We start from the raw sequence: 23,844 nt of genomic DNA, 5'->3' as shown, positions 1-23,844 counted from the left end.
CTTAAAAATCCACATCGCAAGAAAAAAAACTTGATTACCATATATGGTGGTAGATGCTTACTAGACTTACCACAGTGATCATTTTGCAATGTATACAAATAGCAAGTCATGTTTTACAACTGAAACGGATATAATGCTAGATGTTAACTATACTTCAATAAAAATACTGGCAAAAATTATGACACATTCTGTTGGTGAGAGAAAAGAAACTTTCATACTTTGCTGGTAGGAATACAAACTAATAAAACCCTTTTGGAAGGGAATTTGGTAATCTAACAAAAGGTAAGTATTTACCTTTTAATCCAACAACCCCATTTTTAGTCATTTATCCTTAAGATACATCTCCAATATTAATGAAAATGCATAACACAAGGTTATTCACTGCAACACTATAATTACAAAATACTGAAAACCTACAAGGATAGCACTTGAATAAAGTAGGGTTCTACTACACTGCTTCTTCTTGAGTAAGTTATACTTCTACATGAGTAAGTTATGAAAGAATAAAGATGGGGCATCTGGCTAGCTCAGTTGGGAGAGCATGCAACTCTTAATCTTGGGATTGTGAGTTCAAGCCTCATGTTGGGTGTAAAGATCACTTAAAAATATGTTAGAAAAGAATAGGGGCACCTGGGTGGCTCAGGTGGTTAAGTGTCTGCCTTCACACTGGGTCATGATCAACCTGGGTTCAAGCCCTGCATGGGATTGAGCCCCTGCTTCTCCCTCTCCTCTCTGCTTGTTCTCTCTCTCTGTCACAATCTGTCTCTCTCTTAAATATAAATAAAATCTTTTAAAAAATTAAAAAAGAAAAGAATAAAGAGGAACTCTATGAACTAATATGGAATGATTTCCAGGTTAGGTGAGAAAAGTAAAGTTCAAATCAGTATTGACAGTGCATCACCAAGACGGTGGCATATAGACACCAACTACAAGCTCAGGGAGTTCACAAAACCACCCTCAGTTCTGATAATTTGCCAGAAGGACTCATAGAACCCACTGAAAACTATTATATTCATAGTTACAGCTTATGAAAGCTGAAGAATATAGATTAAAATCGGCCAAGTGGAGAAGCACATAGGGCAGAATCAAGAGAAGTAACAAGTCTGGAGCTTCCAGTTGTCCTCTTACCATGGAATAGAACAGCTTTACCCTCCTGATATCAGTGTGTGACAATATTGCCAGCCAGGAAAGCTCACCTGAGCCTTGATATCCAGAGTTTTTATTCAGGGATTTTAAGCAGAAGTGATTGCCCACATGATGGAGCTCAGTTTTTCAACCCCTCTGGAGATCCGCTGATGCCAAAGTCATTACCCTAAATCATTCCACTGGTCTTTCTGTCAAAGCCAACCCCCATCCTAAATCAAGCTGTCTGTTAGACTGTTGGTATCCAAAGCCCCCAGGCAAATACAGACATTCGAATCAGATATGACAGTCCAAAGCCTTCGAGATTACTTCCCAGAAGCCAAGGATAAAGGATTTCTTTTGAGGCAAGGTTAAATTCTTTACCAAACAGCCACCTTTCATAAAAGAAAAAATAAGAAAATAAACATGTATCTGCCCTTTTGTGCTCCACCCCCACCCCACCCCTGCCAAAATAGACAAAAAATAAAAATACAAACATGAGGAGAATAAACCAGAAAGTAATGAGAAGTATAGGGTGTGGTAGATGTGAATGGGATGAAAACAATGAACAGGAAAATGGTAGAGGGATGAGAAAGGAGTGGCACTTCTCTAAATATGCCTGTTTGAAAAGTTCTGACTTTTACAACTATGTTAATGCCTCATATACTTAAAAAGCACACAAATAAAATTAAGGTCAAGTAGAATGCAAAAGGAATCCAAAATGAAATACAAATAACAAATGAACCTAACTGTATGACAGATAACTGCATTGAAAAAGGCAGACATAGAAATTTTTTGACTGTAAAGGACTAGATTCCAAAGGACTGTATACAAATACTGTCCTTTACGGGTGTCTGGGTGGCTCAGTTAAGCATGTGCCTTCAGCTAGGGTCATGATTCCAGGATCCTGGGATCTAGACCTACACTGGGTTCCCTGCTCAGCGGGGAGCCTGCTTCTTTCCCTCCCACTCCCTCTGCTTGTGTTCTGTCAAATATATAAAAACTTTAAAAAATTAAAAAAGAATAACTATAATACAAAGAGAACTGGCCCCACAACACTGTTAAAAGATAGGAGAGTTGCTGGGACTCTTCCAGAGTTGAAGGGACTAGCAAGTGTCAGTTTACAACCCCCCATCCACCCTGATGGCATGGATGGGGTCAGGGTCCGGGTGCTCTGCCTTACTGCCTCAGTGAGCCCCAGGCTCCTGGTCTATACCAGCCCCCACCAGAGTACCCCCTGTACTCAGACATCCCAGAACACCCCAGCTTATACCCACTTCAGCTTCAGCTGTTCTACCCAAGCACCCTCTGTGCAAATGCACAGGGACTGCACCAGCCATGCCCACTTCAGAACCTCAGAACTCAGTGAAAACTTCCAACAAGGATATAGAAAATATAAAAAAAGAACAAAGGTTTAAGAATACAGTAAAACTGAAATGGAAAATATATTAGAGGGAATCAACAGTAAATTGGTAGATGAGAAGAAACCATCAGTAATCTGGAAACAAGGCAACAGAAAGCACTCAAGCTGAAGATAAAAAAGAAGGAAAAAAAAGCACCTAAGTTGAAAAGGAAAAAAGAGAAATTTAATGAGGTACATTAAGCAATCTCTTGGTCAATATCAAGTGAACAAACACTCACATTAAAGGGGTCCCAGAAGGAGAAGAGAGAGAAAAGGGGGCAGAGGGGCGCCTGGGTGGCTCAGTGGGTTAAAGCCTCTGCCTTCGGCTCAGGTCATGATCCCAGGGTCCTGGAATTGAGCCCCACGTCCGGCTCTCTGCTCCGCAGGGAGCCTGCTTCCTCCTCTCTCTCTGCCTGCCTCTCTGCCTAGTTGTGATTTCTTTCTGTCAAATAAATAAAATATTAAAAAAAAAAAAAAGAAAAGGGGGCAGAGAAGTTATTTGAAGAAATAATACCTTAAAACTTTCCTAACTGGGAGAAGGAAACAGATATCCAGGTTCAGGAAAGATAGTTCCAAACAAGATGAACCGAAGGAGGTCAACACCATAACACATAATAACCAAAATGTCAAAGTTTAAAGATAAAGAGAGAATTTTTAAAAAGGCAAGAGAAAAGTAAGAAGTTACATACAGAGGGAACTCTATGAGGTTATCGGTTGATTTTTCAACAGAAACTTTGCAGGCCAGGGGCGCTTAGGTGGCTCAGCTGCTTAAGCAGCTGCCTTCGGCTGAGGTCATGATCCCAGGGTCCAGGGATCCAGTCCCGCATTGGGCTTCCTGTTCAGCGGGGAGCTTGCTTCTCCCTCTCCCTCTCCTCACTGCTCACCTTACTCGTGCTCTCTCTATGTGTCAAATGAATAAATAAGATATGAAAGAAAAGAAAAGAAAGAAAGGAGAGAGAGAAAAAGAAATTTTGCAGGACAGTGCATGGAAGGGAAAAAAACTATATCCAAGAATATTCCACCTGGCAAGATGATCATTCAGAAGTGAGAGAAATTTTCTGAAACAAAAGTTAAAGGAGTTCATCACCACTAAACTGTCCTTACAAGAAATGGTAAAGAGGGTGCCTGGGTGGCTCAGTGGATTAAGCCACTGCCTTCGGCTCAGGTCATGATCTCAGGGTCCTGGGATCGAGCCCCGCATCGGGCTCCCTGCTCAGCAGGGAGCCTGCTTCCCTCTCACTCTCTCTGACTGCCTCTCTACCTACTTATGATCTCTCTCTGTCAAATAAATAAATAAAAATCTTAAAAAAAAAATGGTAAAGAGACTCTTTTAAGTGGAAAAGAAAAGGCAATAATTAGATGTAAGACAATAATGAATTAAAAGATGTAAAATACAGAAACATGTACATAAAATATGGAGGGGAAATAAAACAAGTTCTTTTAGAATGTGTCTGAACTTAAATGACCATCGACTTAATATATGCTCACTGCTATACACTTAGGATATACTTATATATACTACAAGCCTGTAGTGATCAAAATAGTATGACACGAACACAAAAACAGATCAATGGAACAGAATCAAGAGCCCAGAAATAAACCCATGCTTACATGGCCAATTAACCTATGATAAAGGAAATGAGAACATACAATGGGGGGAAAAATCTATTCAATAAATGGTGCTGGGAAACCTGGAAAGCCACATGCAAAAGAGTAACACTGGACTACTTTCTTATACCATACACAAAAATTAACTCAAAATGGATTAAAGACCTAAACGTGAGATCCGAACTGTAAAACTCCTAGAAGAAAACATAGGCAGTAATTTCTTTGATATTAGCCATAGCAACACTTTTCTACATAGAAAACGTATAAAAAATTCCCCCCAAAATTAAAAATAGAACTACCATATGATCCAGTAATTCCACTACTGGCTATTTACCCAAAGACAATAAAAACACTATTTGAAAAGATACAAGCACCCCTATGTTTACTGTAGCATTATTTACAATAACCAAGATATGAAGCAGCTCAACTGTCTCATTCATAGACAGACAAAGAAGTAGTCTGTACATATGTGTACATATACACACAAGAATATTACTCAATCATAAAAAATGAAGTTTTGCCATTTGTGATGATGTGGATGGACCTAGGGCATATTACACCACATGAAATAAGTCAGACAAAGATAGACAAATACCACATGATTTCATTTATATGTAGAATCTACAAAGCAAAACAAATGAACAAAAAGCAGAAATAGACCCAGCATCCTGGGATCAAGCCCTGCATGGGGCTCCCTGCTCAGCTGGGAGTCTGCTTCTCTCTCCCCCTCTGCTGCTCTCCCTGCTCATTCTCTCTCTCAAATAAATAAATCAAATCTTTAAAAGAAAAAAAAAGAAAGGAAAAAAATCATTGTATATCATAGAGTAATACACAGTTTAGCTGTAACTACCATTTATATAATCATAAAAGGGTAAACACTGATCTAATCCAATAGTCCTCAACAAGATACACCATATCATACCTCATCCCAACATCTGGAATATGTGGGAAATTCTTGGTTGTTAAAATGAATTCAGGTTGGTACTGATATTTAGTGCACGGTCTAATGCTAAATATCATGTAATAGGATAATGAAGAACAGTCCCATCCAAAATGACAATACTGCCCCTACTGAGAAAAACTGCTTCTAGCCAAATTACAGTATCACTATATAATGAAGATAGGTGGAAGGCAGATAACATGTGTACGTGTACATAGAAGTGAGAAGCACATGTGAAAGAGAGCTAAATCTTTATCTTCCATAGTAAATAAAGACTAAAACTAGGAAATCAAAAGTAACATTATAAAAGGGGTAATTTAGGGGTGCCTGCCTGGCTCAACTGGATGAGCATATAACTCTTAATCTCAGGGTTGCAAGGTCAAGCCCCATGCTGGATGCAGAGATTACTTAAAATCTTTAGGGGCCCCTGGGTGGTGCAGTCAGTTAAGTGTCTTACTCTTGGTTTCAGCTCAAGTCGAGACCTCGGGGTCACTGGGTTGAGCCCATTTTGGCTCTGAGCTCAGTGAAGAGCCTGCTGGAGTTTCTCTCTCCCTCTCCCTCTGCTCCTACCCATGTGCATGTGCTCTCCCTAAAGTGAATAAATCTTTAAAATAAAAAAAATAAATAAAAACAAATCCGTAAAAAAATAAAATAAAATAAGGTAATTTAGGGCCATGCTGTTTATACCAAAAGAACAGATCAAAGACTTGAAAGAGGCTGCCAGTGGGAAATAGGAAATGGTGGAAGGGGCAGGATTCTAGGAACTAAGGAAAGAGGGCTAGAGGGTTCTCCTTAAGAATGTATTTTTCTACTCAGCCCTTTTATAAAAGCACTGTACCCCCTTAACTAGGCATCGTTCTTCCAGTACAGAGATTGTTTTACTCTCTCAAACTAAAACTAAACCTTTCGTTATCCTGTTTTTAAGCATAGAGAGAAGAAAATGATAGTTCTGGAAGTATTTTTCTTTCTTTCTTTTTGTTTCTGGAAATACCTTTTTTCTTTAAAGATTTTATTTATTTATTTGAGAGAGAGAGAGTGAGAGAGAGAGAAAAGCATGAGAGGGGGTTGGGTCAGAGAGAGAAGCAGACTCCTCACTGAGCAGGGAGCCCAATGCAGGACTAGATCCCGGGACTCTAGGATAACGACCTCAGCCAAAGGCAGTCGCTCAACCAACTGAGCCACCCAGGCACCCTTTAGTATTTTTCTTAAAGATGACTTTCAGGAGTGCCTCTGCAGCGCTGTCAGTTAAGCTTCTGACTCTTGGTTTCCGCTCAGGTCAGAACCTCAGCACGAAGTCGGCTTTAGTTACTATAAGCTGATGGCTTAAAGTGGAATTCCTGAGATATCTTCTTCTTAAGACTTCCTGACCTGTATATCCAATAGTGTATGTGCAGTATTTTTTTTTTAATCATCACAGCAACCAACAAAAACACAGGTTTGCAAAGATATGTCATCAAAAGGAATAATATACCAGGATATAATCTGAAGTCAGGTGGACTGTCTCTCCCTCTCCCCCTCCTGCTCGTGCACACTCTCTCTCTGAAATAATGAAATTTTTGAACAATTAAAATTAAAAAAAAAAAAAAACTTTCAATCAATCACATATTTTTGGTCTCACTTTCACCTTCACTTCCACAGTACATGACACCACTAATTCTGAAACTTGTAAAAGGTTCTAAAACACAAACATGATGACTTGTTGGCTCTCTCCACTTGTTGGTTTAGGATTCAGCTTTCTCAAGTCTGCTAACCAGTTACCACTAATCTTGTCTGCTTTCCAGCTTCCAGAAAGTTGTTATTCTCACTGCTTCCATTCTTTGTCATTTGCGGAAAAAAACAAAAACCTAACAACAAGAATTCTACAATTCTACAGTTTTTTAAGTTAAGTTCTATGTCCAACATGAGGCTTGAACTCACCACTCCAAGATCAAGTCATGAGTTCTACTGACTGAGTCAGCCAGGGACCCCTCGCTTCTCTATAGTTTTAACGGAGTTTCCAGGCTGGTGTGGAATTAAATATGTACATTCAACCCAATTTCTTTACCATAATAATACACCACTGAATGAAAAAAAAAAGTTGTAAACAATACGTATGAACCCATTTTTGTTAAAAAGAAAAAAATGTGTGTATATTTTAAGAGTTTATAAGTTGAAAAATGTCTAAAAGAATATACACAAGAGGTTCAGCCTCAGGGTGGATCAGTCAGGTAAGCATCTGACTCTTGGTTTCAGCTTAAGTCATGATCTCAGGATCATGAGATTTGAGCCCTGTGAGTCTGGTTGAGATTCTCTCTCCCTTTGCCCCTACCCCTGGCAAATAAACAAATCTTAAAAAAAAAAAAAAAAAAAGGAATTTACATCAAACTATTAACACTTTAGGCCCACAATTCCTAAAATGTGCGCCAAGATACCCTGAGGTTCTGCAGTAACTTCACAGGGATGTAAAGTATTTGAAATCAGAGGGGAAAAAATTATATTCTTTATCTGTCACACCTGTCAAGCACTCCACAAACTACCAGTTTAATATAATTCAGTTTCAAATTATATCCTGGTATATTCCTTTTGATGACATCCTATCTTTGCAAACCTGGGTTTTTGTTGGTTGTTGGGATGATAAAAAAAAAATACTGCACAAAAATCAATTTGGAATAGGAAATGTGGGTGGCAGTCTCTAATGGTTCCAAGGTTTGAGAAGTTCTGTAGTGCCCAACAAGTGCATTATGTAACTGTGGTTTATTAAGAAAGAAATAAAAAAAACTATATCGTCTTTCAATTTATGTGTATTTTTTTAAACAACTAATAGGCTACTAGGGCATACTTATTAAGTTGTTTGGATCTAACTACCTAAAGCCATTACTAATTACTTAATAAACTAGTGGGCCTAAGGGCACTATGAAAAAGTCATGAAGGGGCTGTGAACAAAGAAAGTTGGCAACCTCTGGTTTAGGATACTTTATTTTACTTTACTTCTTTATCAATGAAAAAAGACATTTAAAAAAAACTTTTTTTAAAGACTTTATTTATTTGAGAGGAGAGATAGAGATAGCAAGAGCAAGCATGAGCAGGGAGGAGAAGGAGAAGCAGCCTCCCACCAAGCAGGGAGACTGATGTGTAATTCAACCCCAAGACCTGAGCCAAAAGCACACCATTAACCAAGTGAGCCACCCCAGGCATCCCCAAAATACACTTCTTAATATGAAATTCAAATATACTCTCACTGTGTACTACCAACATAAAAGATTTGTAATTTATTCTTCCCAATACTTAAAAAGTAATATAATCACTGAAAAATCGTATTAATAAGATGTGTACTCCATAAATGGTTTGTGTATTTTATTGTGTATTTGCATAATTTATAAGTAAGAAATGGAGAAAGATTAGAAGAAGATTATACCGGCTATGCCTTTAGTTTTAGACATGTTAGATCTGAGGTGACCTAAGGAAATCCAAGTGGCCATACACTATTGGATATACAGGTCAGGAAGTCTAAGAAGAAGATATCACAGGAATTCCACTTTAAGCCATCAGCTTATAGTAACTAAAGCTATGGAAACTAGTAAGCTCACCTAGGGAGAATCTGTAAGAGGTAGAAGCAGACACACCCTATGGCAATCTTCTGAGGAAGTCTAGGATGCAACAGTGAGGTAAAGGAAAAGACTACTTAGCAAAGGGAAGTGAGAAGAAATGAACAGGGGAAGAGGTAGATAATTAAAGTTTCTAGAAGGAGGGAAATGGTCAAAGGCTAGTGAAAAGTCAATCAAGACAAGGACTGGTTACCTGGCTGACTCAGTACAGCATGAGACTCTTGATCTCAGGGTCATGAGTTTGAGCCCCATGATAGGCAGGAAGATCATGACAAAAAGAAAGAAAGAGGGAGAAAGAAAGGAAGGAAGGAAGGAAGGAAGGAAGGAAGGAAGGAAGGAACGGAGGGAGGGAGGGAGGGAAAGGAAAGGAAAAAAAAAGAGAAGGACTTAAAAGTCTCCATTTGTGTTGGTGGGAAGGCAAGCTGGTACAGCCTCTCTGGAAAACAGCATGGAGACTCCTCAAGACGTTAAAAATAGAGTTACCCTAAGACCCACCAACTGCACTACTAGGTATTTACCCCAAAGAAACAGATGTAATGAAAAGAAGTGGCACATGCATCCCAGTGTTCATAGCAGCAATGTCCACAATAGCCAAACTGTGGAAGGAGCTGAGATGCCCTTTAACAGATGAAAGGATAAAGAAGATGTGGTACATATACACAATGGAATACCATTCAGTCATTAGAAAAGATGCATCGGGGCGCCTGGGTGGCTCAGTGGGTTAAAGCCTCTGCCTTCAGCTCAGGTCATGATTCCAGGGTCCTGGGATCGAGCCCCACATCGGGCTCTCTGCTAAGCGAGAAGCCTGCTTCTCTTCCTCTCTCTGCCTACCTCTGCCTACTTGTGATCTCTGGCTGTCAAATAAATAAATAAAATCTTAAAAAAAAAAAAAAAAAAAGAAAAGAAAAGATGCATCAACATCAGTGGAACTGGAAGGGATTATGCTAAGTGAAATAAGTCAAGCAAAGAAAGATAATTATCATAGGGTTTCACTCATATGTAGAACATAAGTAATAACATGGAGGATCATAGGGGAAGGGAGGGAAATCTGAAGGGGGAGAAATCAGAAAGGGAGACGAACCATGAGAGATTATGGACCCTGGGAAACAAACTGAGGGTTTCAGAGGGGAGGGAGTGGGGCAATGGGGTAACAGGGTAATGGGTTAAAGGAGGGCATGTGTTGTGTACATGCAATTAAATAATCACTGAACACGACATCCAAAACTAATGATGGGAGGAGCAAGATGGCAGAGGAGTAGGAGACATAAATTTCGTCTGGTCCCAGGAATTCAGCTAGTTATCAAACCATTCTGAACACCTACACTAACTCAACAGGAGATCAAAGAAAAGAATAACAGCAATTCCATGAACAGAAAAGCGACTACATTCTGGAAGGTAGGACTTGCGGAGAAGTGAATTGGAAGCAATATACAGGAAGATAGACTGCTGGGTGGTGGTGTGGGGTTGGGGGGGCTTCACCTGATGGCTACAGGCAAGGGATGGAGCAGCAGGGCACAAAATCAGAACTTTTAGAAATCTGCTCCACAGAGGTACGTCACTCCAAAGACTAAGCTGGGGTGGGGGGTGGAATCCTTCCTGGGACAATGTGGTCTTAGAAGCCTGGGGATCACAGAAAGACCGTGAGTGCCTGAGTGCAGCAGAGCTCCCAGGTATCGGAGCAGGGAAGCCAGCTGCAAAGACAGAGCCAAGGAGTGGGCTCTCAGCTCACAGTTGCCATAAACCATGATCCAAGGCAAAGTCGGGCCACCACTCTACCAGCAGGGACTCCACAAGTGGCAGATTTGGGGAGACCACCCCCCCTTCCTCCACTGGAAGGAGCAGCATGGGAGCATGCTCATGGGAGCAGGAATCTGCTGGGTTTGGAGACTCCAAACAGGGCAGTGTGCCAGAGACAGAAATGCTTGATCACAGGCCAGGTGAGCACAAAGCATGGCTGGAGACCAGGGAAATAGGAGTGACTGACTTCTTTTCTCTGAGGACTCACTGAAGGCGGGGGCCCTCTGAGGCCCAGAGGTGGAGAGGCCACCATTTGCATGCTCATTCTCCAAAGCTGTACAGAAAGCTTTCAGGGAACAAAAGCTACTGAGAGCAAACCCAAGCAGATAACATAGCCCAGCCCCTGGCAAGAGCAGTGCAATTCCACCTTGGGCAAAGACACTTGAGGATCACTGCAACATGCCCTTCCCCCAGAAGATCAACAAGAACATCCAGCCAAGACCAAGTATAGGGATGAATGAGAACTGCAAAACTCCAGTGCTAGGGGAATACAGCACATAGAATTCATGGCTTTTTCCCCATGATTCTTTAGTCTTTCAAAGTTAAATTTTATAAATTTTCTTTATTTTTCTATTTTAATTTTTCCTATTTCCTATTTTAACCAACATCTTATCACTACTTTTAAAAAAATCTTTTCATTTTCATTTTTCACTCATATTCTATCACTTCATTGTATTTAACATATATATATACATATTTTTTCTTTCTTTAAAATTTTGGAAGGAAGTGTCTTCTAACAAACCAAAATACACCCCAAATCAAGTGTATGGCTCTGTTCTATTCACCAGCCTGATCATTTTTTTTCTTTTCTTTTCCCCCCAGCTTTGGGTTGCCTCTGATTTGTTTAGAGTATATTTTTCTGAGGTCATTGTTACCCTTTTAGCATTTGTTCTCTCATTCATCTCTTCTTCTCTGGAAAAAATGACAAGGCAGAAAAACTCACCTCAAAAAAAAGAACAAGAGGCAGTACCGACTCTTAGAGACCTAATCAATACAAACATTAGTGAGATGCTGGAACTAGAGTTCAGAACGATTATAAAGATACTAGCTGAGCTTAAAAAAAAGCATAGAAGATAGTAGAGAATCACTTTCTGAGGAAATAAAAGAAAAAATCCAACCAAGTTGAAATAAAAAAGCTATTAATGAGGTGCAATCAAAAATGAAGGCTCTGGGCACCTGGGAGGTTCAGTGACTTAAGCATCTGCCTTCACTCAGGTCATGACCCTAGGGTCCTGGGATCAAGCCCCTCATTGGGCTTCCTGCTCAGTGGGGAGCCTGCTTCTCCCTCTCCCTGCTGCTTCTCCTGCTTGTATTCTTTGTCAAATAAATAAATATAATCTTTAAAAAAATGGAGGCTCTTACTGCTAGGATAAATGAGGCAGAAGAGAAAATTAGTGATATAGAAGACCAAATGATGGAGAATAAAGAAGCTGAGAAAAAGAGATAAACAAATACTGGATCATGAGGGGAGAATTCGAGAGATAAGTGATACCATAAGATGAAACAATATTAGAATTGGGATCCCAGAAGAAGAAGAAAGAGAGAGGGTCAGAAGGTATATTGGAGCAAATTATAGTGGAGAACTTCCTTAATTTGGAGAAGGAAACAGGCATCAAAATCCAGGAGGCACAGAGAACCTCCCTCAAAATCAATAAAAATAGTTCAACATCCCGACAGCTAATATTAAAATTTACAAGTCTCAAAGACAAAGAGAAAACCCTGAAAGCATCTCTGGACAAGAGGTCTGTAACCTACAATGGCAGAAATACTAGACTGGCAGCAGATCGATCCACAGAGACCTGGCAGGCCAGAAAGGACTGGCATGATATATTCAGAGCACTAAATGAGAAAATATGCAGCCAAGAATATTATATCCAGCTGGGCTGCCACTGAAAATAAGAGGGAGAGACAGAAAGCTTCCAGGACAAACAGAAACTAAAGGAATTTGCAAACACCAAACCAGCCCTACAGGAAATACTGAAAGGGGTTCTCCAAGCAAAGAGAGAGTCTAAAAGTAACAAAGACCAGAAAGGAACAGAGACAATATACAGAAACAGTCCCATTACAAGCAATAAAATGGCACTAAATTCATATCTTTCAATAGTTACCCTGAATGTAAATGGGCTAAATGACCAATCAAAAGACAAAGAGTATGAGAACAGATAAAAACAAAACAAACAAACAAAAAACAAGACCCATTGATATACTGTCTGCAAGAGGCTCATTTTAGACCCAAAGACACCTTCAGACTTAAAGTGAGGGGGTAAAAACCATTTCCCATGCTAATGGACATCAAAAGAAAGTTGGGGTGGCAATCCTTATATCAGACAAATTAGATTTTAAGCCAAAGATTAAAATAAGAGATGAGGAAGGACACTGTATCATACTTAAAGGATCTATCCAAAAAGAAGATCTAACAATTTTAAACATCTATGCCCCTAACATGGGGGCAGCAAATTATTAAACCAACTATTAACAATCAAAGAAACACTGATAATAATACAGTAATATACAATAATACAAAACTGATAATAATACAATAATAGTAAGGGACTTTAACACCCCCTCCCTGAAATGGAGAGATCACCTAAGCAAAACATCAACAAGGAAATAAAGGCTTTAAATGACACAATGGACTAGATGGACATCACAGATCTAGTCAGAATATTCCATCCCAAAGCAACAGAATACACATTCTTCTCTAATGCACATGGAACATTCTCCAGAATAGATCACATTCTGGGTCACAAATCAGGTCTCAATAGATACCAAAAGATAGGGATCATTCCCTGCATATTTTCAAACCATAATGCTTTGAAACAAGAACTCATCCACAAGAGGAGAGTTGGAAAGAACTCAAATACATGGGAGGCTAAAGAGCATCCTACTAAAGAATGACTGAAGTCAACCAGGAAATTAAAGAAGAATTTTAAAAATTCATGGAAACAAATGAAAATGAAATCACAACTGGTCAAAATCTTTGCGATGCAGCAAAGGTGGTCCTAAGAGGAAGGTATATAGCAAGACAAGCCTTTCTCAAGAAACAAGAAAGGTCTCAACTACACAACCTAACACTACACCTAAAGGAACTGGAGAAAAAACAGCAAAGAAAGCCTAAACCCAGCAGGAGAAGAGAAATAATAAAGATCAGAGCAGAAATCAATGAAATAGAAACCAAAAGAACAGTAGAACAGATCAACAAAACTAGGAGCTGGTTCTTTGAAAGAATTAGTAAGACTGATAAACCCCTGGCCAGACTTATCAAAAATAAAGGGAAAGGACCCAAATTAATATAGAGATCACAACCAACACCAAAGAAATACAAACAATTATAAGAATATATCATGAGCAACTACATGCCAGCAAATTAGACAACCTAGAAGAAATGGATGCATATATAGAGATATATAAACTACCAAAACTGAACCACAAACCAGTAAAGAAACTGAAGGAGTAATCAAAAACCTCCCAACAAACAAGAGCCCAGAGTCAGATGGCTTCCCAGGGAAATTCTACCAAACATTTAAAGAAGAATGAATATCTGGTCTCCTGAAACAGTTTCAAAAAATAAAATGGAAGGAAAACTTCCAAACTCATTTTATTAGGCCAGCATTACCTTCATCCCAAATCCAGACAAAGACCCCACCAAAAAGGAGAACTACAAACCCATATCCCTGATGAATATAAATGCAAACATTTTCACCAAGGATGCCTCAGTGGTTCAGGTGCTTAAGTGATTGCCTTCAGCTCAGGTCATGATCCTCGAGTCCCAGGAACGAGTCGCACATCAGGCTCCCTGCTCAGCAAGGAGCCCCTTCTCCCTCTGACCCTCCCTCTCATGCTTGCTCTCTCTCAAATAAATAAATAAAACCTTAATATAATAAATAAAATCTAAACTTAGCCAATAGGATTCAACAGTACATTAAAAGGATTATTCACCATGACCAAGAGGGATTTATTCCTGGGCTGCAAGTTTGATGCAACATCCGCAAATCAATGTGATATGATACATTAATAAAAGAAAGAACAAGAACCATATGACTCTCAATTGATGCAGAAAAAGCATTTGACAAAGCACAGCATCCTTTCTCAATCAAAACACTTCACAGTGTAGGGATAAAGGGTACATACCTCAATATCATAAAAGACATCTAGGAAAAACCCACAGCAAATATCATTCTCAACGTGGAAAAACTGAGGGCTTTTCCCCTAAGGTTAGGAACACGCCAGGGATGTCCACTATCACCACTACTATTCAACATAGTACTAGAAGTCCTAGCCTCAGCAATCAGACAACAAAAAGAAATAAAAGGCATCCAAATTGCCAAAGAAGTCAAACTCTCACTCTTCGCAGATGATATGCTACTTTATGTGGAAAACCCAAAAGACTCCACTCCAAAACTGCTAGAACTCATACAGGAATTCAGTAAAGTGTCAGGATATAAAAATCAATGCACAGAAATCAGTTGCATTTCTACACACCAACAACAAGACAGAAGAAAGAGAAATTAAGGAGTTGATCCCATTTACAACTGCACCCAAAACCATAAGATAAGAGGAATAAACCTAACCAAAGAGGCAAAGAATCGGTACACAGAGAACTATAGAATACTCATGAATGAAACCAAGGAAGACACAAAGAAATGGAAAAATGTTCCGTGCTCATGGATTGGAAGAACAAATATTGTGAAAACGTCTATCCTACCTAGAGCAATCTACACATTTAATATAATCCCTATCTATAATATAATATAATATAATATAATATATATATATATATATATAATATAATATAATATAATACCCTCAACTTTTTTCAAAGAAATGGAACAAATAATCCTAAAATTTATATGGAACCAGAGAAGACACCGAATAGCCAGAGGAGTGTTGAAAAAGAAAACCAAAGCTGGCAGCACCACAAGTCCAGACTTTAAGGTCTACTACAAAGCTGTAATCAAGACAGTATGGTACTGGCACAAAAACAGACACACAGATCAATGGAACAGAAGAGACAGTCCAGAAATGGACCCTCAACTCTGTGGTCAACTAATCTTTGACAAAACATGAAAGAATGTCCAATGGAAAAAAGACAGCCTCTTCAACAAATGGTGTTGGGAAAATTGGACAGCCACATGCAGAAAAATGAAATTGGACCATTTCCTTACACCATACACCAAAACAGACTCAAAATGGATGAAAGAGGGGCGCCTGGGTGGCTCAGTGGGTTAAGCCGCTGCCTTCGACTCAGGTCATGATCTCAGGGTCCTGGGATCGAGTCCCACATCAGGCTCTCTGCTCAGCAGGGAGCCTGCTTCCCTCTCTCTCTCTCTCTCTCTCTCTCTCTGCCTGCCTCTCGGCCTACCTGTGATCTCTCTCTCTCACTGTCAAATAAATAAATAAATAAAATCTTTAAAAAAAAAAAAATGGATGAAAGACCTCAATGTTAGGTGGGAATCCATCCAAATCCTTGAGGAGAACACAGGCAGCAACCTCTACGACTTCAGGCACAGCAACTTCTTCCTAGAAACATCACTAAATGCAAGAGAAGCAAGGGCAAAAATGAACTACTGGGACTTCATCAAGATCAGCTTTTGCACAGCAAAGGAAACAGTCAACAAAACCAAAGACAACTGACAGAATGGGAGAAGGTATTTGCAAATGACTTATCAGATAAAGGGCTAGTATCCAAAATCCATGAAGAACTTATCAAACACAACACCCACAGAATAAATAATCCAATCAAGAAACAGGCCGGGGCGCCTGGGTGCTCAGTGGGTTAAAGCCTCTGCCTTCAGCTCAGGTCATGATCTCAGGGTCCTGGGATCGAGCCCCGCATCCAGCTCTCTGCTCTGCAGGGAGCCTGCTTCCTCCTCTCTCTCTGCCTGCCTCTCTGCCTAGCTGTGATTTCTCTCTGTCAAATAAATAAAATAAAATAAAAAACATTAAAAAAAAAAAAAGAAAAAAGAAACAGGCTGAAGACATGAAGAAGTTTCTGCAAAGAAGTCAACCAAATGGCCAACAGACACATGAAAAAGTGTTCAACATCACTTGGTGTCAGGTCAAAACCACAGTGAGATACCACCTCATACCAGTCAGAATGGCTAAAACTAACAAGTCAGGAAATGACAGGTGTTGGCAAGGATACCGAGAAAGGGGAACCCTCCTACACTGTTGGTTGGAACGCAAGCTGGTGCAACCACTCTGGAAAACAACATGGAGGTTCCTCAGAAAGTTGAAAATAGAGCTACCCTAAGACCGAGCAATCGCACTACTGGGTATTTACCCCAAAGATACAAATGTAGTGATTGGAAAGGGGAATATGCACCCCAATGTTTACAGCAGCAATGTCCACAATAGCCAAACTATGGAAAGAGCCTAGATGTCCATCACCAGATGGATGGATAAAGAAGATGTGGTAAATATACATACACACAATGGAATACTATGCAGCCCTCAAAAAACCCCGAAATCTTGCCATCTGCAATGACGTGGATGGAACCAGAGGTTATTATGCTAAGCAAAATAAGTCAATCAAAGACATTTATCATATGATCTCACTGATATGAGGAATTTGAGAAACAAGACAGAGGATCATAGGGGAAGGGAGGGGAAAAATGAAACAAGATGAAACCAGAGAGGGCAACAAACCATAAGAGACTCTTAATCTCAGGAAACAAACTGACAGCTGCTAGAGGGGAGGGGAAGGGGAGGGATGGAATGGCTGGGCGATGTACATTGGGGAGGGTATGTGCTATGGTGAGTGCTGTAAATTGTGTAAGACTGATTAATCACAGACCTGCACCCCTGAAACAAATAATACATTATATGTTAATATAAATAAATATATATATACTAATGATGTAGCTAATTTAAAATTTAATTTTTTACTGAATTAAAAAAAAGAAAAATTAATCTCCCAAATATACTGCCATTACAATCCCAATAAAAACCTTTGAAAATGAAAAAAGTAAAATTAAATTAAATTTAAAAGTCTTCATTTGATTCTCATGACATTTGTAATAAAAATTTTAGTAGAATGAAGAGGACAAAACCAAGATGGAGTAAAGACAACCATATATAAAACTGCTCAAGAAGCCCGAGTAAATCGGAGAGAGACCAGGCAGAGGTTTTTTGGTGGAGACAGTTGTACATATTTAAATGCTGACAGTATACTTTACTTACGGAAAAAGACGGCAGATTGAACACATTTTACTCTTACTCCCTCCTAAGTCCCATTAAGATGAAAATAAAGCACTGTTTTAACTTCATTTTTTAAGATATAATTTATATACAATAAAATATACAGGTCAAAGAGTTTGGGCTTCTTTTTTTTTTTTTAAGAGTACAAACGCAAAATGGAAGAGAGAACAACAAACCCTTTTGGAGGTTAAAATGTAGATTGACGTAAAGACTGAAGAAAATTTTAAAAAAAGAGAATGAAGAGAGTTAATCTCAAGCTTGTAATGAGGAAAGCAATCCAATTTATACAACACTGCCTCAAAACAGGTCAGGAATTGGCAGCAACAGGTTCCATAAAAGAGATATGAACGTGGTGCTAAAAACAAGATTGGTCAAATCCCTTAGATACCCTCCTACTCTCCACAAAATACAGCCAACTACCCCTAACTGACACTTGCAGAAGCATGGAGCATTATTTTCTATACTAAAACAGTGCAATCCAATAAAACTTCCACAATAATAGAAATAGTTTATATCTGCCCAGTCCTATACGATAGCCTCTGGACACATACAGTTACTGACCACTTAAAATGTGTCTATGATGCAAATGAGGAACTTATTCTTTAATTTTAATGATTACATTTAAGTTGCTACCTTTGGCTACTGGCTACCAAATTGGACACTGCAGCTCTAGAGGGTAAAACAATGGATTCCTGGACTGAAAACAGCTGGTCCAGCTAAGAATGAAGGTATCATACTGAAAAGAGTTGAGTGAAATGAACGTAAGCAGAGTTTACACACTAAGGGCTAAGACCTCTAACCCAGACTGCTGGATGCCAGCTTATAAGCTCCAAGCAGAAGATCTGAAAATTCTTTTTTGAGGAATCTAACTCACTCAAGAGGAAAGCCAAAGATGTTGCTACAGAAGGTTCACCAATAAAAGAATCCATCAGTATACCCCAAAACCCACAAATCCCAAGCATGCATTCCCAACTACATGTAATTAAAATTAAAAGCAACCTCCACAGGTGGTTCCTCTACATTTCTGCCCCAGTATTCTTGACACTGCTGTTGTATTCATGTTCACCAAATACCAACATATGTTCAGACATAAAACACACACACAATGAAAACAAAAATGAGCTTTCAGGGCGCCTTGGTGGCTTAGTCGGTTAAGCATCTGCCTTCGGCTCAGGTCATGATCTCAGGGTCCTGGGATCAAGCCCCACTTCAGGCTCAGCAGGGAGTCTACTTCTCCTTCTACTTCTCCCCCTGTGGCTTGTGCTTTCTCTTTCTTGCTCACTCTCTGTCACTCTCAAATAAATAAAATCTTTAAAAAACAACAAAAAAAAAGAGCTTTCAACTTTTATGAGACACTCACTGACTCCCAGACATCCCTAAGTCTGAACAATCCTTAAGGGATCCAATATTTGGGAAAATGTTTGCAGTGCAGCCACCATACAGGTTAACTCAAGCACTGCCATGAAAAAGTTCTTTTTAGCAGAGGTAAAAAGACAGTCATAGCTGTTGTACAGCAAATAAATAGGGATGGGGTTACCCATCCCAGAAATATGAGAGAATGAAGGGCTTGTAGTACGAAACAAGATTTTATTTTCCACTAAAGATTTATTTATTCTAGAGAAACAGCACAAGCAGGAAGAGAAGACATTAAGAGAGAACATCAAGCACACTCCACCTGAGGGTGGAGCCTGATGTGTGGCTCAATCAGAGGACCATGAGATCTGGACCCAAGCCAAAACCAAGAGTCAGACACGCTTGACTGACTGAGTCACCCAGGTGGCCCCCAGCAGGAATCTTAACACTTTTCATGTGCGTGTTTAGCCTAAGCTCTAATTTTTGCTCCTCTTACAAATAAACTCAGGATAACTCCCTACCAATCACACCCGAGGCTGGCTGTACATTCTGCCAGTCATTTGAGGCCAATGCCACCTTGGGCTGGGGCTAAAGGAAACAAGATTAAAAACAAAAACAAATAAAAAATAATGCCCACTGGCATCAGAGAACATGAATAAACCATAAAAAAGACCAAGACTGAGAACCAGAGACTTACACATTTGTAGTCCCTACTGGTAATACTTTTATCACATTCAGCCACTGTATAAAAAGTAGATTAAGTATCCAGTTTTGGTCTCAAATCCTCATAGACATAGAAGACTGCCTCAAGGACCAGCAAATGACTTTCACTAGGTCTTCATGTTACTACCCTCACCCTGCCTCTGTTTCTATGTTAAATCTGTAATATCAGTTTAGACTAAAATAGGGACTCTGGGTCCATATTTATCCTTTTTAAGTACCTCTACTTGAAAAGTCTGCTCTGTCAGAATCTGAAACAGCAATTTTTAAAACCTCAGAATTAGGGTATTTCAGCACAAAAATAAAAAATTTAGAGACTCCATGACTTGGCTTTTCATCCCAGACATGTATCATAGGTTTCTCTAGACTCAAATTCATGTACAATGCATTTGTTAACATGATTTGTCTATTTTAATTATTTATTTAAGTAATCTCTATACCCAATGTGGGGCTCAAACTCATGACCCCAAGATCAAGAGTCACATGCTCTATGGACTAAGCGAGGCACCCTGTTAATATGTTTTTATTAATGAGCAAGTTTAGAATGCCCTTTGTCATCTGGTAGTAGAAAGGTAACATATTATAAACAAGATCACTTTTAGAAAATAATTCAGCATCCACCTCTGGAGGATTTGTAAAGTAGGGTCCATTTCCATCTCTACTAATAACACAGAATAGGAATACTAAAGCTATATATATATATATATATATGATCAACTGATTAGGTGGTAACAGTGCTTCATATGTACCTTTCTTAGAGTGGAAAAGCCTCATGAGATAGATATAGAGCTTTTCCACTCTAAGAAAAGTACATATATATCTCTCATATGAATGTGATGAAAAAAAATATATCTATCTACCTATCTATCATGAGGCTTTTCTACTCTAAGAAAAGTGCATGTGAAGCACTGTTCTCACCTCATCAGTTGATCCTTTCCAGGCATCTACCAAATGTTTTAAAATCAGTGGCACATTACAACTAAACCAAGAAAAGAAAAAGGACTAAAAATTCAAGCTTAAATACTGAAAGCCTCTAATTAAATTAGGTGTTTATAGGCAATTAGAGACCTTCAGAGCGCAGTTCTCAAACTGCACTCCACTGGAAGCTGATTAGAGACACAAAGTGGCCATGCATACCAGGAGGGAGGAAGGGGTTTAAAGAAAGAAAAAAAAGGCAACCTGTGTATGGTGCACTGGGTTTATAAGCCAAAGCAAAAGGAAAATTTTCTTAAATTGAAATTTTTCCATGGTTTATGAAAGCTTGGCATAAAAGCCTACTAAAAAACTGACGTACAAAGTAATATAACCTTTATATACTTATGCCAAAAAACAACCTAAGCAACATTTAGTAAGACGTAAATTTTACTGTAAAATCTAATACTTTCTTCAGAGGGCTTTAAGAAGTTTTAATGCACAGGAAAATACAAAAAGAATTATACTGAGCTACTGACTTACAGGACCTACCTTCTGGGCTCAGAGTGGTACAAAACCTGAAAGAGTACTACTCTTTACTTAAGTAAAGTTATTTGTTAAGGGCATTACACTTTGGGAGCCTGTTCATAAACTAGTATGTGAAACTTACTCTACATCTGGGTTTTCAAAACATGAGTATCACCTGAGAAGCTATTTAAAAACCACAAATACAGAGATCACACTTCCGATCTACTGAGATAGCACCCAGGCACCCAGACTTTTGTATTAATTCCCCAAATGATTCCAATGCCCAGCCAGGTTTGGGAACCAGTGGATTAGATGACCCTCAAGATCCCTTCTGTGTCCATGTGCAATTCTGTACTAAAGGAACTGGAGATTGCACTTGGCTACATAATGCATGGCAGCCATCAGCATCATGTTCCACTGAAGAGGACGGGAAAGCATCCTTAATTTGTCTGAACAAGCAAATGTAAGAACAGGCGCTCCTCACTCAGATTACTTAACCGCACTGCCACACCCTCTTCCCTGAACATTCCTCTGACTTAATGTCTATTAAACTTCAGAGTGGGATATGTCTTACTCTCCAATACAGAGAAAGGCAGCTCCTCAGGTTAACTCATGACTGTAATATCCAGCCACTCAAAGGGTCATTTCTCTGCAATTCCCTGCACATTTTCAACTCTGTTAGAAGCATAGTGCAGGGGTCCTCAGAAATACGTGCGAAGAATTCCTGCCAAAGCGGGCGAAAGTGTAAATGAAGCCCCTCCAGCTTTTCTTTCTAGAAAGGGCCCACTGGGCACAACAATCTGGCGAAAGAAGCAGAACTGATTTAGGTTATTCCTCATAAATCAGCAATGTTTTATTAATAAACATAAGATACCTGGGTAGCTAGGAGAGTCTGACCTCTTCCTAATGCTGCACAACCCCAAGCAGAGCCTGCACTTAGGTTCTAACCACACACCCTCCTCCATACCAAACTTAGTTATTCTGCGTAAAAGACATAATTAGGAACCTACCCTTAAGTGTCCAGGATATTCTTAAATCCAAAATATCTAATGACTGATGTTCTGCTTTCTTCACTCCATTTCATTCTCCCTATTTATATAGGCATAAAAAAGCGCCCCTTTACGTGTGGTTAAAAACGTCGAAGTATCTAGCACAAGATTAAAACCACCACCAAATGGCAGGCTAAGATTTTAACTCAGCTGTTCCGACTCTTGAATACAAAACCCTCATTTCCCACATCTTCTCCGCGTCCCTCTTTCCCCAGCGCAGGAGCCCAGTGCAACGGGGGTTGATACTAACTAGCATAGATAGAAAAATAGAAAGCTTTATAGAAAACAAGATTCCCACCACCCTAGCGTTTAATTGTGCCATACCCATTCACTACAACAAGGTCCCAGGAGTGCGGGCTGAAGGAACCAAAAGCAGGAAGGAAGCAGAACAGTCCGAACAAATATAAACCTTTGGATTCCCAAGCCGCAGTCCGGGAGGACCTCTAACAGCAGCTCTTCCTTTCAAACCTTTCCCTGGCCTCAGGAGGGGCGGCCGGGGGCGCTAGCTTTCTTTGCTTCTGCGTCCTACAGTTCAGACTGGGGAGGAAAAGGGGACAACGGTGCCTCGGAACGAGCTCCCTGCCCGCCCCCAGAAAAGAACAACAGCGCCCAGGGAGAAATTTGCTGCCTCCGGTTCGGGTGTGGGGGGAGGGCAGCGCCTGAGGCCTCCAGGCCGGGGTGCTGAGCTGGCGCGCGCTGGCGCGGGAATGGCCAGCCAGCCCGCTCCGTAAGTCATTCCGATTTGACACCCGGGCTCCTGCTTACCTACGTCCCTCGCTGCCGGCACCTGCCGCACCGGGGGTCGAGATAATTGCGGCAGTTCAGCCTGCGGCCCCGCCTTCACCAGTTCTAGAGAACAGTGGTCAGTGAGGAGGTGCCCGGCCTGCTCGGAGCGGCCACAGCCACCGAGCTTCCTTCACAGCCGCCGCCGCGACGCCGGCGCTCACTTACAGCGTCACCTCCTTCCGTGCCCTTCCGCCTCAGCCCCGCCCGTCCGTGGTGGGGGCAGCGGAAGACAGAGCTGCGGCCCGGCTCTAGGGCGTGGCTCCGCCTTCCCTCCGCTTCCGGCGGCGCGCTTCCCCGCCTCCCCGTATATAGGCCAGGTGTTTCCCGCTGGTTCGCACGGTCTGTTGCTCGCGTCTCCCTTCCTGCGCGTGAGATTGGTGGGAACGGAGATCCAGAAATTGCAGAGGCCCGTCAGGGCGGATTTGAGACCTCTGTTCCGCCTCCTCTCAACTTTTTAACCCCAAAAGTGCTAAGGCAGACCACCGCTAATCCCTTTCCCTTTTGCCAAAAGCGAAGGGGTACCTTCCTGCACTAGATGCGCTTTGAGGCCTAGCCCGGGCTTTGCTTGGGAGTTTTCCCGTGATCTTACCCCTTGGTATAGTAATTGCCTCTTTATCTGTGCTCCGCCTCTCAACTGAGAGCACTTCCCCCGCAGAGCAGAGCCGGGTCAGCGTTGTAGTCCCAGCACCAAACAGTGACTGCCTACAGGTGTCTACGTAGGTCTGTGCAGTAGAGCTATGATTTTTTTTTTTTTCTTCCTCATGAGAGAGGAAAGTGGCTTCAGCCTGATAAATGTTCAAGCACTATTCACTCAACGCGCGTTTCTTGAGCGTAAATAGGAAG

General features: G+C 40.5%; 1 protein-coding gene across 6 annotated transcripts in view; it reads right to left on the bottom strand.

The window, feature by feature from the left end:
- The window catches only part of SENP5 (SUMO specific peptidase 5), a 59,319-nt gene extending 36,170 nt beyond the window's left edge, over positions 1 to 23,149 (bottom strand). For all 6 annotated transcript variants that reach the window (XM_046003760.1, XM_046003759.1, XM_046003756.1 and 3 more), the window contains exon 1: positions 22,981 to 23,149. The gene's annotated coding sequence lies outside the window, so the exon portion shown is untranslated. The remainder of the gene's footprint in view (positions 1 to 22,980) is intronic.
- Between the last annotated feature and the right edge of the window lie 695 nt (positions 23,150 to 23,844).

Source organism: Meles meles, chromosome 4 (assembly GCF_922984935.1).
Source record: "Meles meles chromosome 4, mMelMel3.1 paternal haplotype, whole genome shotgun sequence".
Classification (NCBI taxonomy): Eukaryota; Metazoa; Chordata; class Mammalia; order Carnivora; family Mustelidae; genus Meles; species Meles meles.
The sequence above is the reverse complement of the archived record's forward strand: the minus strand, read 5'-3'. Positions and strand labels throughout refer to the sequence as shown.